The sequence below is a fragment of the Canis lupus genome, chromosome 32 (assembly GCF_011100685.1).
Source record: "Canis lupus familiaris isolate Mischka breed German Shepherd chromosome 32, alternate assembly UU_Cfam_GSD_1.0, whole genome shotgun sequence".
Lineage (NCBI taxonomy): Eukaryota > Metazoa > Chordata > Mammalia > Carnivora > Canidae > Canis > Canis lupus.
The window spans coordinates 17,449,837-17,468,416 of record NC_049253.1 but is presented as its reverse complement, the minus strand read 5'-3'; the positions used below and the strand labels follow the sequence as shown (position 1 = coordinate 17,468,416).

At 34.4% G+C, this 18,580-nt stretch overlaps 1 long non-coding RNA gene across 1 annotated transcript; it reads right to left on the bottom strand.

The window, feature by feature from the left end:
• Nucleotides 1–5,047: 5,047 nt before the first annotated feature.
• LOC102153771 lies at nt 5,048–10,973 on the bottom strand. Its single transcript, XR_005382764.1, has 3 exons — nt 10,826–10,973; nt 5,873–5,975; nt 5,048–5,462 (listed from the first exon to the last, which is right to left on the bottom strand). It is a non-coding gene; the product is annotated as an uncharacterized LOC102153771 (long non-coding RNA).
• Nucleotides 10,974–18,580: the final 7,607 nt, after the last annotated feature.

Below are 18,580 nucleotides of genomic sequence, written 5' to 3'. Positions count from 1 at the left end.
TGCTCAACATCACTCATCATCAGGGAAATAAAATCAAAACGACAATGAGATACCATCTCACACCTGTCAGATGGCTAAAATCAAAAACATAAGAAAAAAGCATTGGCAAAGATGTAGAGAAATAGGAACACTTGTGCAATATTGGTGGGAATACAAACAAGTGCAGTCACTCTGGAAAACAATATGGAAATTCCTCAAAAAGATAAAAATAGGACTATTCTATTACTCAGTAATCACACTACTAGGTATGTACCCCCAAAATACAAAAACATTAATTCAAAGGAATACATGCCCCACTATATTTATATTTATAGCAGCACTATTTACAATAGCTGAATTATGGAAAGAGCCCAAGAGTCCATTGATAGATGAATGGATAAAGAAGACATGGTATGTGTATGCAATGGCATATTATTTAGCCATAAAAAATCTTGCTATTTTAAACAACATGATTAGAGCTAGAGAGCATAATGCTAAGTGAAATAAGTTAGTCGAGGAAGACAAATACTGTATGATTTCACTCATATGTGGAATTTAAGAAAGCACACAAATGAGCAAAGGGGAAAAAAAGAGAGAGAGAAACTAAGAAACAGACACTTAACTACAGAGAACAAACTGGGTGGGAGGACGTGGTTGGGGGAATGAGATGAAATAGATATGGGGACTAAAAGTATACTTATCATGATGAGCAATGAGTGATGTATAGATTTATGGAATCACTGTATTGTACACCTGAAATTAATATAACCCTGTATGTTAACTATGCTGGAATTAAAATAAAAAAAAACAATAAAAAATTGAAGTGTTCAGGAGTGGAATATTGTAATATTAGATGTAATTCACATTTTAATAAAAGAATGATGGTAAATGGTGTCTTCTGAAATTCGGTTGCCTAAGCTAGGTCTTCACCACCTGAAAAGACTATTTCACTGTCTTAGCGACAAGAGGTTGTGGATAGAAAGAAGCCAAGGCCAATTCTGCCTTCCTTTCCCCTGAGATGACAAGTATTTCTCCAGGAGAGTCATCTTGTCTTCAGACAGAAAATCATCTTTCAATAAGATCTTTTAAGAGTTGGAATAGTTCTTTAATGTGCAAATTTCCATGCAAAAGACCTCACCAACATTCCATTAACAAATTAGCTGTCTCTGATCCTATAGTCTCTATTTTCTTTTCCAATTAAATATATGTTCTCTATCAAACACTAGAGGTATTGAATAATAATATTATAGACTGCCATCATCTTTTAAGTAATAATACAATTACTTTTACAGTGATGTGGCACTCAACTCAAAGTCTTCTGATCTTAACTTGGTTTCACAGACAGCTCTTCCAACCAAAGAGAAAGCACAATCTGATCGTGCAAGTGTGGCTGTTTATTTCTCCATGCAACAGAAAAAAAATCACCTCATACACCTCATGAAACCTGTAGGAATCACAAAGCAGTCTTTTAGGAAGTCTTGATTGTTTTTCTCTGCACTTACCTATCTTGAGAGTCAGTTGTGCAGGGCTTGGTTAAAGGGAGTGACTGTGTGGAAGGGATGAACAGAGTCCCTGTGGAACCCAGACAAAGCCAGGGCCTTTAAGGCCATAGCAGTCTCATTGTTTTTGTCCAGAAAAGATGCATTCAGAAGCTAGTTCTAATTCACTTCTGCTTCCAAGTGAATTCAACCTGAATGTTGTGTTTGCAGAAGGTTATTATCTGGTCTTAATTCCAGTCATTCAGAAATTCCAGTGTGAATATTCTCACAGCAACCTAAATTCTGCCCTCCTATGCAGAAGGTTTATTCTGGGACAAGGGGGCCTCTCATGGCATGGTTATGTAATAAAGCATCTCAACTACTCTGAAAATGCTCAGTTAAAATGGCCACTATTTTGAATCTATGTAGCTGATGTAAGCTGATGTTAAGAGTATACTTCTATTTGAAAGGGGGAAAAACAGAAGTATCATAAGGAAGTTGTTTTCAAATCTAGAAAAGCTTTCAACATCCATAAAGAAATTTATAGTCTCATTTTTATTTCAACTTAAATTTCTTCTCCATTCTTCTCTATTAATGTATCTTTTACACATTTGGTGGGAAAACTTCAATTTAAGTCTAAATTAAATTAGGCCAAATAATTAGGGAAAATATTTATTTGTTGTTGTTAAATTCACATTTTTAAATGATTTGAGTCAGAAATATACTCAAGAATGTCCATAATCAAGAAAAACGCTCTTTCTACATATCAATGAAGAAAGACTGAATTGGGCATTATGGAGAAAAAAATAGAAAAGTAATTAATAAGGATTAGAATTTCATTTTCATTTTCAACCTCATCACTTCTCCGTGAGCCAAAACAAAGGTAGCTTTTTAAAAAAAATATTTTATTTATTTATTCATGAGAGACACAGAGAGAGAGAGAAGGGCAGAGACACAGGTAGAGGGAGAAGTAGGCTCCATGTAGGGAGCCCGACGTGGGACTCTATCCCGGGTCTCCAGGATCACACCCTGGGCTGCAGGTGGCGCTAAAGCCACCGGGGCTGCCCCAAAGATAGCTTTAATTCAATGAAAAGGATATATACTCATTTTAGGCATACTTGTTAATCAACACTTCTACCAGCTTTAGTGTGGCGTAAGTGATGTGCCATTTACACCCAGGAAGATTTGAGTGTAAATCTCAAATAAGTCACTTCAGTGCTGTTTATACTTTTCCTTTTTCTAACTCAGTGTTCTCATCTGTAAAATGGGATAAGACACTCACCTCTCTATTTTGAAATAATTTAATGAAAGCATTAAACACAGGATTGTGCAAAATAAATATTTCATACATTTCTTCTCCTATCCTCTTCTCCACGTCTCAAAGTGTTACCATGAATGTGTGCAATTTTTTTTTTATTCAAAAATATGTAAGATAGTTTGAGGAACAGACTGGTAAAGAGGAAAAATACAGGCTTTGGAATCAGATTTTTTATTTAATTCTCAGCTTTACTATCTCTTTCCTAGATTTGTTATCTCCAAACCTCAAGCTTTGCATTGATGAAATAGAGATAGAATTATCTACTTTGTAAAATTTGAGGTGATTAAATGTGCAAAATACCCAGCATAGTGCCTAAAATTAGCCAGAGCCCCAGTGAGTGGTCACTGATATTGTTTATTGTCCTACTTCCGGTTTAAAGAGCAGAATATCAGTATTATCAGAAGTCATGTTGACAAGAAGTCATTCAGGAATGGAATCTAAGAAATAAAAGTAAGAATAGAAATTCAAAAATTTTAATAAAAGGATATAGACATAACCTTTGATAATAAATGATTGTCATTCTGAATCAAAAATAAAACTTTATCCTAATATAATAAAATCCTATACTAACTGGAATATAAATAATATTATATTGCTTTCTGTCACTTAATTTTTCTGTTTTAAAAATAAAATATATATGTGTATATATATGTGCATATACGTATATGTGCATATATACATACACACACAGATATATTGTAGTCCCCATTTGTTATTGTTTACCCAAGGGAAATACATTTTTTCCTTCTGAGTATGAATATGGCAATATTTCATGGGAAGATGAAACGGACAGAATTACATAAGGATGATTTCTGTCATCACTTCTATGAGACTGACTCTGACAGAAAGTTTTTGATCACTCATTATGAAGTTATACTATACCTTCCTTTTCATCACACCAGGCAGCATGTACTACAAATACCTTAAATAAGAATTAAAATTCTTTAATTTTTTTCCTATTGAATTTTACAGTAAATCAATTTTTCTTATATATACAAAAATAAATCAACTAATCAAAGCATTCTTATTAATTTGGTACATTTAAAAAGGTCTACCAAATGCTTATTATGAGATGAAAACTCATTTATTTTCATCTGCCTTCCAGCAACACACATTGCCCCAATTCTCTATTCATATAATTCTTTCTTTTATATTTGTCTTATAATCAAGAAAAGGAAAATACTTACAAGTGTCCATGTTGGAATTAGAGCTTTTCTGCCACTGTCCCCTTGGACTCTCTAACGGGTTCCAAGAAAACCACTTAGATTCACTTTGATTTAAGATTCGCTTAACTTTAATGTTAAGAATAATGTGATAATGCAGGGAACACAGAGTTAGAACTGCCATGCCAAGTTTAGGTCTATGGCTTATTCAGATTTCATTGGCTGGAGGGGAGGAGGCAGTAGAGACATTCTGACAAGACTTCAAGGTCAAAGTTGTTAAGACTTCAAGGTCATTATTAAATCTGTGGAGGTTAGAAAGACTTTAATTTCCAGAACAATTCATTCTTTCTACTTATTTAACAATTATATATTGAGTGTTGTCTGTAGGCCAGGTATTCTAGTTTCCAGAGTTAGCAACAAATATGTCAGGTGAAATTCCTTATCTTTATATAGATTATATCCTGGTAGTGGGAGGCAGATAATATAAGTAAGTAAGTAAGCTATGTAATAATGTCTGTTAGCAATATTGGAGAAAAGAAATTACAATAGTCCAATGGCCTGTTAAAGCTGAGAAGTGATACCATTTCATGTAGGGTAGTCAAAGAAAAGCCCCACTGAGGAGGTCCCACTTGAGCAAAGCCCTGACAAAAGTAAGGAGCAGAGCAGAGCATGTGGATATCTGGGGAAAGAGCATTCTCACAGACAGGACAGAAAGTGGAAAGTGAATGGCAGGAGGACCCATGTTCAAAGCACAGCAAGAAGGTAGGGTTGTGGGAGGCAAATGAGTGAGGGCAGAGTCAGTAAGATGGAGAAATAATGACAGAACTTAGGGACCATTGTCAAGATTTTGGCTTTCACCTCAAATGATGAGGAGAGCCACTAGGGAGGTTTTAGCAAGAGTGGCACAATCTCACTTTCATCTTTAAATAATTCATCTGTTTTCCGTGTGTAGAAACAACTGAGCAGAGGGAGTGAGTATGACACTGTTGCAAGTGATTCAAGAGAGATGACGATGACACGGGTCAGGGTAGAAGTGGTGAGGGTGGTGAGCTGGTTGGGATGCATCTGAAAATAAAGAGCCAAGCACACATTTTTGCAATATCTTAGATCAGCAGTATTAAGGAACTTCTCAATTTAAGGAAGTTCAGTTTCCTGGAAAATCTTTATTGCCTAATTAAGCAGGGAAAAATACTTTTAAGTAGTCTCACGAGTCTTTTGTCACTTCACCATCCTCTGCCCTACTGGAATGCCAGAACTCAGCAACTCTTCTGGGTGAATAGGTGGACCATAAACAATGATCTCTCCTTCCATATTCATTTAGGAATGTTCCACTTGGCACAATGGATTTCCAGTAGCTAAAGGCCCATTTCCTTAGGTCAACATACCATCTGGCAGTTAACAAAGACTTTCCTGATGAATCTTAAGATATAGAGCAAGACTCTTGAGTTAGGAACAACATCCAGCTCTGAAATCCAATAGAAGTATTGAAGCCATGCTCACTGTGCAATCTTCTCCTCCAACCACCTCATCATTTAAAAGAAAAGATAGAAATTAAGTAACAATCAAAAGGAATTATGAGTCTTACAGTTCCTTAAAAGTCAGAACCACAGAGCTTTCCCAGTGCTACAAATATCAATTTTGCTTGATAGCAATAAAAGGACTTATCAACAAAGAATAAGTCTTCAATGATACACTTATATAATTGCTGTCTTAACTAATGTCCTAGATGAAATCTCAAGTTTTAACATCATATTGCATAATATTTATATATTAGCATCTTGTACCCCATCCTAATTTTAGAACCTACTAAAAGATATGATCCATGATTACTATATATATATATATATATATATATAATCTCCATTTTCCCAGAAGATATTTTATGGTCAAATATGATAGCGCACAGTTAAAAATGTTCTGAAACTTCAAAATACCATCTTCAGGATCACGTTAGGAGTACAAGAATCTTCATTTTCAAGCAATGTCCATTTCTTCAGAATGCTGGAGGCAGTTCAAAGGGCATGGACATTCCATCTGCTAAAAAAGTCCAGCACAAATGATACAAAGATAACACAAACATTGACTGTGTGTCCAACTGTTCTAATCATATCATATGTGTTAACCCGCTTCACGTCACAGTTCATTTCTAATGGTGTTGACTAATATTTATGAATCTTTACCACATGCAAGTATGTTTTTAAGTGTTTACAACTATAAAGCCTTTCACCAATTTTACAAATGGAAAACAATGGCTTAGAGGTTGAGTAATCTGCCCATAAACAAAGATTTCTATCCAGGCACAAAGCTTAATGAGTATTCCCATTCCTCACTCATGCACTACAGTCTGCAAACTCTTAGCTTAAGCTATTTTTGTTGTGTATATATTTTCCATTATTGATATATTATAGCTTATCAATAATGTATTTATAACAATACACATGTATGTATATATTATAAAGTATAATTCTCATAATATAATTATTTGTTTTATTTTTCTTTTCCTTTCTATGAGGTACAATTTTTAGTCATGGGTCAATCCTATTTCTGTTTGGAATTTCAACCAAAGACATGAGATAAACTTACAGACGAGACATAAAGGGCATATTGTATTATTTTGGAGTGAGTATATAGAGATATAATTACATCAGTAAAGCTATACATTCAGAGGAAAGAACAATTGTTACTGAAAAAAATACGTATTGATTATGTAGACCTATAAAATTCTATAGTAGATTGAATGCTCACAGTTTGAGGGATTAAACGTTTTCTGGTTTGCCATAATAAATTAAGGAGCATCTTAAACACAGTCCTGTCAGAGTTCTTACCACTAGTTACAAAATCTGAACCAGCTATTGGTTATATATTAAACTTCTATCTGTCCATTTTAATTTCATTTTATTGAAGTGTACTTGACATATTATATTAGTTTCAGGTGTACAACACAGTGGTTCAACATTTATATGCCTTATGAAATGCTCGCAACAATAAGTATAATTACCATCTGCCACTATAGAAAATTATTACAACATTATGGACAATATACCCTATGCTTTACTTTTCATCCCCTAGACTTAACTATTTTACAATTGGAATTTCATACCTCTTAATCTCCTTCACCTATTTCATCTAACCCTTCCACCCCCTTCCACTCTGGTAACTACCTGCTCTTGTCACCAGTTGCAAAAGCTGAGCCATGTATTGGCTATATGTTAAATTTCTCTCTAAAAATACCAAAACCTTATTCTTTAGCCTCATTTCTAACAATGCCTTTTTGAGAAAGTGAGTATTTTGGAACATAAAAACAACCTCAGTTTTCATAAACAAATGTGTGCAACTTCCTTGGGAAAGGTTTGTTGTTTAATTTGTTTTTGAAGGAAGTAATTGATTTTTCTTGGCAGATCTGATAAAAATAATGAAGCCTTGATTGTCTAATCTGGAGGTCATGTCCTCCTTAGGAACTATCAGTGCATAACTCAGATTTAAGTGAATTCAAGTTCTCCTGGGACTTTTTATATATGATTGCAACATGCTACCACACAACTCCTCTGCTATGAAATTACTAATATAAGCAGATTGTAAGTAAAAATATGTATATTCATATATACACATATTAAAATACATATATTTCTTGTTTGTTTTGTATGATATATCAATATATATGGGAATAATAAATCAGATAACAAGACAGTGATTAAGAATGCTTTTCTACTAAATTCTCATTAGTTTTGAGCACTTCCATCATAATCAGCTCCATCGATCCTGAATTTATGAAATTTTGAAAGTCTTGATCAATAATGATTCTTCATACCATGTACAATGTATAAAGATAGAACTTGAAAGCAAATTAATAATTCAAATAAGATTGTGAGATTATTTTTCAACATACAAAATAAAAACAATTAATTTATAAGTTTTATACAATGTAGTTAGAAATTACTCTTACATCTTTTTTGGATGGATTATCAAAGGACTTTTACTCAGTAGCATTTTTTTAGTAGTTTGTGGATTGGAAAATAATGGAAAATGTATTTAATTAAAATCATTTATATAATTTACATTCTAAATTAAATGGTTCATATTATCACTATCATTAATTCAAATTAATTTAATTTGTGGATTGATGAATTAAAGACATAATTTAGGCAGTAAATATGGGTTTCAGTAAAACTTTATAAAGTAAGTATTCTCAATATTTATAATTTCCATCTAGAATTTATGAAGAGCCATTGAACAAATACACTTAAATAAAGTTGGCCAATGACTAACCTAGGAGAACTTTAGTGTTGGGCTTATAAACAATATGAATAGGTTGAGGACATAAAGGGCATGCGGATAAAAATTTAAGATGACATGCAGATTATACAAAAAGGAGAATTAATATAATGACTAGTAATTGTGGCATTGAAAGATATATTGATAAGACAAAAAAAAAAATGGCCAAAATAAAGATATGAAATTTACTGGAGCCAAATGTGAAAGTTACATTTATGTTAAAAAGTCAATTGTGCACAAAAATGAATTCAAAAGGGATCAAAGACCTAAATGTAAGAGCTAAAACTACCAAACTCTTAGGGGAAAATATAGGGGAAAAGCATCCTGACATTGGATTAGGCAGTAATTTCTTGGATATGATAACAGAAGCACAGTCAGTAAAAGTAAAAATGGATAAATTGGGCTACATCAACATTAAACATTTCAGTGCATCAAAAGAATACAGTCACAGTAAAAAGGTTAATTCTAAAATAGGAAAGAATATTTATAAATCATGTCTTTGATAAGGGATTAATATTTGGAATATAAGAAGAATGCCTACAACTCAATAACAAAAAGTAAATTACACAATTTAAAAATAGGTAAAAGACTTGAATAGACATTTCTCCAAAGAACATATTTCAGCAGGCATATGAAAAGATGTGTAACATTATTAATTATTAGGAAATTGCACATCAAAACCATATCACACCCATTAATACAGCTACTACCAAGAAAGAAAGAGAAAGAGAGAGAAATGAAAGAAAAGGCAGGCAGGCAGAAAGAAAGGAAGGAAGGAAGGGAGAAAGGAAGGAAGGAAGAGAAAGATGAAAGAAAGAAAGAAGAAAGAAAGAAAGAAAAGAAAGAAGAAAGAAAGAAAGAAAGAAGAAAGAAGAAGAAAGAAGAAAAGAAAGAAAGGAAGGAAGGAAGGAAGGAGAAGGAAGGAGGAAGGAAGGAAGAAGAAAGAAAGAAAGAAAGAAGAAAGAAAGAAAGAAGAAAGAAGAAAGAAGAAAGAAAAGAAGAAAAAGAAGAAAGAAGAAAGAAAGAAAGAAAGAAAGAAAGAAAGAAAGAAAGAAAGAGAGGGAGGGAGGGAGAGACATGAAATAAAAATAAATAAATACTATGTATTATATGATATCCAAAGAAACCCCACACAATGTAATTAGCAAAGTGCTTAATATTAACTAATATTATTATATTTTTATACTATACTACTAAATAGCCTTTTCAAGGATGAAGTTATTGTGAAATACAATAAATAATTTTAAAGTATTTTTAGAGCTGTCTCTATGACAGAGGTTAATTTATTGGGGAGCCAAAAGGCATAATTAGAAAAACATCATAGAAAGCTATAGAAAAGAGGGGACCACTGGATGGCTCAGCAGTTAAGCATCTGCCTTCAGCCCAGGGCGTAGTCCTGGAGTCCTAGGATTGAGTCCCACATAGGGCTCCCTGCATGGAGCCTGCTTCTCTCTCTGCCTATGTCTCTGCCTCTCTCTCTCTCTCTGTTTCTCATGAATAAATAGATAAAATCTTTTTTTTTTTTTAAAGAAAGCTATAGAAAAGACAGTAGATCTTATTCTAAAGAACATTTCTACAGAGTGAAATGTTTTAGAATGAAATAAGCTATCCTAAAATTCAGTGAGTTCCCTTGCATTGCTTTTCAAATAGCAGCTAGAAGACTGTATAACAGGGACATGTTAAGATGAATTTCTGATCTGATTAGAGTGTTATGCTAGACTATATTTTCTTCTAATATTCCATGATTCTATAACTTCAATGTTTTTCTTAGCAATATTGACTCCAGTGCTCTCACAAAACAGTTACAGATTTCTGAAAGATTGGCCCAAGTAGAAGGTTCTAGTCATGCATAGCATAGGAAAATGATCCAACTATCCAGTAAAATAATTGGGAAATACCTTGAGAGCCCACCATTCTGTGGATGCACAGAAACATGTGGGTGCTGGTTGTGATGCCAGTGGTAATTGAGAAAGTGTCCTTGGGCGAAAATGACAGATGTTTTATTGTGTCCTTTTGAATGGTTGCTAATACTTAACACAATTAAGGCTGACCTTTAAACAGAGTGAGATAAAACCTGAAGTAGAAAAGAATCTCAGGAAGCAAGAGCAGCTACCTTGACAGTTGCTGAAGAGCAGAGGAAGAGGGACAAGAGTGGGGTAGGAAGTGGTATTTTTAAGCTTTTCCACAAAATAAAAAGAACTTGTCCTTTTGGAAGCAAAACCAAAAGAGTGGTTTAAAAGGTGGAATATAACAGAAAAAGAGGACTGCCATGGTCAGAGTCACCACTGCCAACTAACAGTGAGGTAGAGTGTAGGCCTGATGGCAATGTGAGCTGCCCTAAAAAAAGTTTAGAATCCAGATCTTGGGACAGAATCAACCACTGTATTCTGTCTAGGAGAGACCACATATGGATATTATATTTAATTTTGGACATGCTATTTTAAGACAGACACTGACCTAGATTTGGCTTAGAAGAGAAGCAGCAAACCAGGAGATTGGAATCATATCATAAAAAGAATGACTAAAGAAACTAAAGAAGATGTAACTTTGGAGAAGAACTATAATCCCCTTAAGATATTTGAAGGAATCTCATGTAAAAATACTGTTACTATTACCTCATGGGATTGGAGAGTCAGCAATGAGTATTACCCAATGATGGCATAAACTATATCATGAAGAAGATCCCTCACTCTTGGAGGTATCCAGGTAGACCCTTGATGATGGACATTGCATTAGGTACCATAGATCTAAATTCTAGATCTAGAATCCCATTTTCTATTTTCACATGATGGCTTGTGAATGCAAGAAAGGTGGAAGATTAATTCTACAGATTGACTTCCAATTGGTTTGGAGGGGCTCCAAATCTTTCTTGAAGCTTTCTGATAATTTTAGGATGAGAGGAAGGGAGTAGCAATCATAAATTCTTGGTTTTCAGAACAATGGTGAGAAGGAAGATGAAGACTGAGGGTGTAGAAGAGGAGTGGTCATCACTACCAACCAACATATCATAAAGCAGGCTGCCTGGAAGAAAGGAGACCAAAGACCTTTAGGAAGTTAGAAAAATTCCACTCAACATTATTTATTAAGGGACCACAGCATTCTTGGGGGCTTTGTTCTAGGGCTACAATGATGAACAAAAATATCAGTGTTTTCCAATTTATTATTTTGAGTCTCCAGAGCCAGAGAAAAGATTTGGATTTTAATATTTTGGAAGAATTCATTGAAGGAAATTTCAAACAAGTTACCCAGAAACAACACTTCAGGTATTATCTTTCGTGGAAGAAACAAACTGATTTTAAAACAATGTTATATATGGAGAGTGTAATATTGAATGAGGAAAACTTAGAAGGAGGAGTTTTATTAATTTAAATAGGACAGAAACCATATCATGGGTAAAAAATTACAATAAAAATATAAGATAATTGCATAAAGGTAAGAGGTATATATCCTAATCTCTAGAGATGGCATATTTAACCAATGCAAAGTAAATTTGTCATTTTAAATTAAAATAGCTATTATATTTTTATTTTTTAGAATTTTTGTCTATTCAAGTTTAATTAATTAGTATACAATGTAGTAATAGTTTCAGAGGTAGACTTTAGTGATTCATCAGTTGTATGTAACATCAAGTTCTTATTACATCAAGTGCCCTCCTTAATATATATCACCCAGTTACTCCATCCCCCCAGCCTCCTCCTCTCCAGCAACCCTCAGTTTGTTTCCTATAGTTAAGAGTCTCTTATGACTTGTCTCCCTCTCCGATTTCATCAGATTTTATTCTTCCTTCCCTTCTTCTATGATCCTCTGTCTTGTTTCTTAACTTCCACATAAGTATGATAATTGTTTTTCTCTAATTGACTTATTTTGCTTGGCATAATCTAATTCCATCTATGTTGTTGCAAATGGTAAGATTTCATTTCTTTTTTTGATGGCTAAGTAATATTATGTTCCCTATATATACCACATCCTCTTTATCCATTCATCTGTTGAATGACATCTGGACTCTTCCCATAATTTGGCTATTATAGACATTGCTGCCATAAACATTGGGGTGCAGATACCCCTTTGGATCACTATGTTTGTATCCTTTGGGTAAATACCTAGTAGGGCAATCAATGGATCATAGGGTAGCTGTATTTTTAACTTTTTTGAGGAACCTCCCCATACTGTTATCCACATTTGCTGCACCAATTTGTATTTCCACCAACCCTCTAAGAGGGTTCCCCTTTTCACTATTAATATATTTTCACTGAATGAAGCAACCACAAAGTCCTCTTTGCCACAAAAACCTTCTATATTTTTCTGAAAATTTAGATTTTGCCAAATTAATTTTAGACTATTAGCTTCTCCAAAATCTTTGCTAATAACAATCTTTCAAATTCACAAACCCCAAAATACTTACATTGGTCTTAAAACTTTAAACAGGAGGACATAATTTCTTTCCCACATGAATATCTTCTAACTCTTGTTACTTTTTAGCACAGCTTCAAAATCTGGTTAGAATTTGTATTGAGATGTTTTGGGTCCTTTTTTTTTTTTTTTAAAGAATTTATTTATTTATTTATTTATTTATTTATTTATTTATTTCATTCATGAAAGACACGAGAGAGAGGCAGAGACATAGGCAGAGAGAGAAGCAGGCTCCCTTCAGGACTGATGCAGGACTCGATCCCAGGATTCTGGGACCATGACCTGAGTCAAAGGCAGATAGTCAACCACTGAGCTACCCAGGTGCCCCTATCAATTTGATTCACCCAACAAGTTGTGGTTTTTGTTTTGTTTTGTTTTAATATCTGTTGTGAAAGAGTTGATATTCATTTGACTTCATGTTGTCTCTCTGTCCGCACAGTGGAGCTAAGGATTATGTCAGCAAAACTCCGGATATGGATCCTTTGTTAATGGCACAATATCACTGGCAGGTGGCTTGTTAAGCCTCGACAAATTGGCCAGCCTTAGTTTTATTTTACATACACTTTTTATTGAAGTACAACATGCAAAAAAAGTCTGCACAGGTCATAAGTGGACAGCTTCACAAATATACACATAATGAGCATATGATGTTACTATCATCACTAAGATAAAGAAACAGATCTAAGCCCCTCTCTTGTCCACTCCCAGCCACAAGTTCTCCACACTTTGACTATTATCCTGAATACTAACATCAAAGAATGGCTTTGCCTATTTCTGAGTCTTATGTAAGTAAAATAATAAATCTGTAGCCTCCTGCGGTTGACTTTTTTTACTCAAAATTATGTTTATGAGATTCATCCACTTTACAATATATTGTTTTAATTTATGCATTATCATTGTTATCTAATATTCTTTGGTATACCAATATTTACCCATTATATTCTTTTTTAAAAGGTTTATTTATATATTTGAGACAGAGGTTTTTTAAAAAAAGGTTTATAAAGCTTTTTCAAAAGGTTTATTTACTTGAGAAAAAGTGCACAAGCAGAGGGAGAAGGAGAGAGAAATTCAAGTAGACTCTGCACTTAGTGTGGAGCCCAATGAGGGGCTCAATTTCATGGCCCTGAGATCATTACCTGAGCCTACACTAAGAGTCAGATACTTAGTTAACTGTACCACCCAGGTACCCCTATCCATTGTCCTCTTAATGGATATTTGATTTGCCTCTATTAGGGGTATTAAGAATAATGTTTCTATGAGGACTCATATATATGTCTTTTGAACATATATTAACTTATGGGTGCATTTTTGTTGGATATATATACAGAAAAGCAAAATTGCTGAGTTATAGGTATATGTATATTTAACTTTAGTAAATATTACCAAAAAGTTTTCCAAAGGAGTCGTACCTATCTTTGCCTTCTAGACTGCTCTACATCTTTGCCAACAGTTGGCTCTCTAAATCTATTCCATTTCAGCCATTCTGGTCAAGGGGTTGTGGTATCATACTGTAGTTTTAATTTGAATTTTCCTAGTGACTGATGAAATTGATTAACTCTTTACCTACGTATTAATTGTTTGGGTAGCTCTTTGGTGAAAGTCCTATGCAAACATTTCCTCTTTGTTCTATGAGATTGTTTATTTTTTTCCATTTGCGGCTTTTGTTTTAACTCTTTATTGGTGTGTGTTGATTAGAAGTAGTTCTTCAGAGAGTTAGAACAAATTATTTTAAGATTTGTATGGAATCAGAAAAGACCCCGAATAGCCAGGGGAATTTTAAAAAAGAAAACCATATCTGGGGGCATCACAATGCCAGATTTCAGGTTGTACTACAAAGCTGTGGTCATCAAGACAGTGTGGTACTGGTACAAAAACAGACACATAGATCAGTGGAACAGAATAGAGAACCCAGAAGTGGACCCTGAACTTTATGGTGAACTAATATTCGATAAAGGAGGAAAGACTATCCATTGGAAGAAAGACAGTCTCTTCAATAAATGGTGCTGGGAAAATTGGACATCCACATGCAGAAGAATGAAACTAGACCATTCTCTTTCACCATACACAAAGATAAACTCAAAATGGATGAAAGATCTAAATGTGAGACAAGATTCCATCAAAATCCTAGAGGAGAACACAGGCAACACCCTTTTTGAACTCGGCCACAGTAACTTCTTGCAAGATACATCCACGAAGGCAAAAGAAACAAAAGCAAAAATGAACTATTGGGACTTCATCAAGATAAGAAGCTTTTGCACAGCAAAGGATACAGTCAACAAAACTAAAAGACAACCTACAGAATGGGAGAAGATATTTGCAAATGACATATCAGATAAAGGGCTAGTTCCCAAGATCTATAAAGAACTTCTTAAACTCAACACCAAAGAAACAAACAATCCAATCATGAAATGGGCAAAAGACATGAAGAGAAATCTCACAGAGGAAGACATAGACATGGCCAACATGCACATGAGAAAATGCTCTGCATCACTTGCCATCAGGGAAATACAAATCAAAACCACAATGAGATACCACCTCACACCGGTGAGAATGGGGCAAATTAACAAGGCAGGAAACCACAAATGTTGGAGAGGATGCGGAGAAAAGGGAACCCTCTTACACTGTTGGTGGGAATGTGAACTGGTGCAGCCACTCTGGAAAACTGTGTGGAGGTTCCTCAAAGAGTTAAAAATAGACCTGCTCTACGACCCAGCAATTGCACTATTGGGGATTTACCCCAAAGATACAGATGCAATGAAACGCCGGGACACCTGCACCCCGATGTTTATAGCAGCAATGGCCACGATTGCCAAACTGTGGAAGGAGCCTCGGTGTCCAACGGAAGATGAGTGGATAAAGAAGATGTGGTTTATGTATACAATGGAATATTACTCAGCTATTAGAAATGACAAATACCCACCATTTGCTTCAACGTGGATGGAACTGGAGGGTATTATGCTGAGTGAAGTAAGTCAGTCGGAGAAGGACAAACATTATATGTTCTCATTCATTTGGGGAATATAAATAATAGTGAAAGGGAATATAAGGGAAGGGAGAAGAAATGTGTGGGAAATATCAGAAAGGGAGACAGAACGTAAAGACTGCTAACTCTGGGAAACGAACTAGGGGTGGTGGAAGGGGAGGGGGGGGGTGGGAGTGAATGGGTGACAGGGCACTGGGGGTTATTCTGTATGTTAGTAAATTGAACACCAATAAAAAATAAATTAAAAAAAAAGAAGTAGATCTTAATTTTAGTAAAGTTCATTTTAGCAATATTTCCTTATGTACAGTGCTTTTAAAATTATTTTCATGTCTTCCATAAGATATATTTGCCAATAAAGTTGTTTAGCTGCTTACATAGTCTCGGTCAAAATATCTAAGACTGAGAACTAAAAGGAATTTGGACATGTATCTTATACTAAGCCATTGCAACTTGATTTGTATTACATAATGTGAAAATAATTCCTGAGCATAATAATTAAAAAATCATTTATGAAATCATGGAATGCTCAAATCCTGGAAAAATTTTTCCTTTCATCACTTTTGTCATACATTTGATACAGGGAAAAAATGATGTGTTGCTAGAATATCTTCAGTTTCATATTTTTTCTAAGGATGAAACATCAGATAGTAATCTCACTGCTTATCTATTATCAGGAAAGTGTCTTATCTTTGCAAACTGTGTAGCTTAGTTAAACATCATCAATATCCAGATATAACTTAATACTCATAACTTCCTTGATTATTTCTACCTAGAATAATGGCTTCCATGGAAATGAACAGATATACCAGTTTTCTGTGTTTCCATTACTGTGTCCTGTCTTAAATGAAGGTATTAGGCCAAAGAAGTTATTTTTTCTGCCAAAATTACTCAGTGGTTTGAAAAAAATTATTCTACTTAGTGTTAAATAAATGTTATTTATCAAGTTAGTATAAATTACTAAAAATCAATATTGATATTAAACTGTATATTTCTCCATCTAAACTTTTATTTTTAAAAAAATTTCTACAGTAAACTAGATAAACATTTTTTTGGAAGTTTTTATTTTTTTCCTGTTCATTATATACAGTTAAATGATTAAAAGTTTTTTCAGAAGATCTGATGTTTTTTCTGGAAACTGTAAGTTGGCAAACTATCCATTAGGGAATTAAAGGGAAGTTGTGTCAGTTTTAAGCTTTGGAACACCAGTATGTCTTTACTGTTTAAATGCCAGTATTACAAGCCAATTCACAGACCAGAGATTTATTTGATTATCAAAGAATGTCATTGGAATTTTTTATTACTATTTATTTTATTTCAGGGAAATGATCTATACCCTTGAACTTATGTTGTACATATTAAATATTTCAATTAATGTTACACAAAATGTTTCTCTCATTTAGCTCACATTTGAAAGCTACTTCAGTCCATTTACACACAGAACCAAAAAATGTGTAATCAGTTTTTACCACAAATCTATTTGTCCTACATTCTAATTCAGTTACTTAGAGGTATGAAAACAGAAACTAGTAGACACATTTGGAATGACACAGAGAAGTGCTTATGCTCCGAAGTTCATTTTCACAGTGCATCTGGAACCTCTCAGAAATCGTGGAGAACCTGAAGAATAGGGATGAATGCTTGGAATTTAAAGAGAATGGAAATTAAAGATAATGAAAGACAATCAGACCAACCTCTAGAACAGTGAATCACTGTCTGAAGAATAGGAAATCAGAATAGAGATAAAATTCCAGGCTTTTAAGTACCAGTGCTCTTCCAGACTTACTAAAAATAAATTTTAAAGAGTAATCTATGTGGGCAAAGCCAAACTTAATACAATGGGATAAAGGAAGAGAATGTTACTAACTCCAAGCTACACCATTGTTCCACTGGATGAAGTAGTTTACTTTATTAAGAGTATATATATGACATCATTTCCATTTAGTTCATCAATTATGTATTTGCTATTGTATGCAAGGCTCTAAGACTGATATACAGCTACCCATTATAGATCTTCTCAGATTAATTTTAAAGAGGAAAGCAAGAAGAAGAAGAAGAAACCACTTTATTAATTAAAAACCACTCTATTGCAGAAATTGTGCTTTTTCTTAAGAGTTTGTTTGTAATTAATCTCTATACCCAATGTGAGGCTCGAGCTTACAACCCTGAGATCAAAAGTCTCATGCTCGGGCAGCCCAGGTGGCTCAGCGGTTTAGCACCGCCTTCAGCCCAGGACGTGATCCTGGAGACCCGGGATCGAGTCCCATGTCAGGCTCCCTGCATGGGGCCTGCTTCTCCCTCTGTTTATGTCTCTGCCTCTGTGTGTGTGTGTGTGTGTGTGTGTGTGTGTGTGTGTGTGTGTGTCTCATGAATAAGTAAATAAAATCTTAAAAAAAAAAAGTCTCATGCTCTACTGAGCCAAGCAGGCCTCCCTGTGCTCGATTCTTTATATACTTACTGCCACTTAATTATCATAATCATGGGGGAAAGGAGGTTTTTTCCATGTTATATATAAATAAGCCAAAATTCCATGAGTTTAAGTGATATACCCTAAAGTACAGAAGTCTGAAGAGTTAATTTTTAAAAATCTCAACGAAACAAAAAGATCAATTCACTGAAACTTAGGACAACTGGCTCCCTCTTATCCCTATTCCCGCTCTCCATGCTTCCACATTGCAGATAGAGTAGTAATCTTGAAAAATACAACTATGGCAGCTCATTCTTTATTTTAAAACCCTTCCCTAACTGCTCCACATTTTTGTAGGGATCCTCTTTTCATTTCTTTAGAAGCACCACACTCTTCTCAGCCTTAGGATCTAACACTGTTCCCTGTGCCAGAATTGCTCTTTTTCCTTTCTTACCTGCACTTGTTCAAAACCTATTTTTCTCAGACTCTGCACTCCTTGAAGGCAGAGATCACATACTTGCCATATCTGCTGCATTTGCCAGGTCTAGCTAACTCCAATTTTAATTTTTTCAT